A 1,234-nucleotide genomic window follows, 5' to 3' on the forward strand; every position below is an offset into this window, starting at 1 on the left:
AGATGACTTTCATACGGATTAAATATAGCAGTTATTCTACTTGTAAAAAAACGAAAGGTTGTTGTGCTAAAACGAGCTAAACAGGCTAACCTGTTAGCTACTGAGCGCAGCTAGCCACAGCGCTACCCAGCTCTTTATATCACAGTCTAACAGTTACTTTGTTCACCAGAAACAGATTTTTTTTTTCAGTTTTGTTATCGATCAAGTAAAACTTCATCGGCCATTAGACACGCTAACGCTACAGATGCTCCCGACTCTGCACACGGACGCTGCATTGTTATTATTGTTGTCCGGGCAACCACAATGTTTCACATCATAAGGTAACGTTCATCCAATCATGTAGCGTAACGTCACCGGCAGGAAGCAGATCTGGTGGCTACAGTTAGCAACTTAGTGCTAGCAGGTTCCCAATGGGAAATTCCATTGGGACCAAGTAGCTTGTTCTATTTGTTCTATTTCAATGTCTCCTGTGGGTTTGAATACTAAATGAGAACTAATGAACTGGATGGAAGCAAACAGAAGAACAGAAACTTTAATAGAAAGAGGAGAACGTTCTCCCCTCGGATCACATTTATCACAGTTTTCCTGAAATAGTTCAACATTTTACCAACAGGTCTTCTACTCGATGATCGGCTCGTATCTAAAGTCTGACTAATGCTAAACTGGAGCATCTGCATAGAAAACTTAGAACAATTAGCAACATTAGCATCTGCTAGCTGTCAGTTAGGAAACAAAACAGAAAGACCTGAGGAACAGACAGGGAGGAACAGCAGGTAAACTGACCAATGACTGCTGCTGGTAATTACAGGTCCAGAATCATTCATAGGATCACATGATAAACGTCAACCAATCAGATGCAACCATGGCAATAGCCTCAGACAGTTCTGAAGTATTATTGGAGGCTGGAAGCCCTGCTTAGTTTAGAAGACTCCACAGGTTCACAGTGCAGGATGCCCCCTGGTGGCCATGCTGTGACTTCGCTAGCAGGCAGCTTTGCTGGTGGAAAAGTTTTCCTGGAGTTTCCAGGAAAACATTAAAAAACATTGATTCCTGTTTGGAAGTTCAGCTCAGCCTGGAGATCAGGATCCAACCAGAGCAGCAAAGAGGAAGATCAAGGAAAGCGCGGTGAAGGAGTCTGAGGATGAAGCTCAGAGAGGATGACGATGAAGCTCAGAGAGGATGATGATGATGCTCAGAGAGGAAGACGATGATGCTCAGAGAGGAAGACGATGAT

The sequence above is a fragment of the Cyprinodon variegatus genome, unplaced genomic scaffold (genome assembly GCF_000732505.1).
Source record: "Cyprinodon variegatus isolate N-32 unplaced genomic scaffold, C_variegatus-1.0 Scaffold1294, whole genome shotgun sequence".
NCBI classification, from domain to species: domain Eukaryota; kingdom Metazoa; phylum Chordata; class Actinopteri; order Cyprinodontiformes; family Cyprinodontidae; genus Cyprinodon; species Cyprinodon variegatus.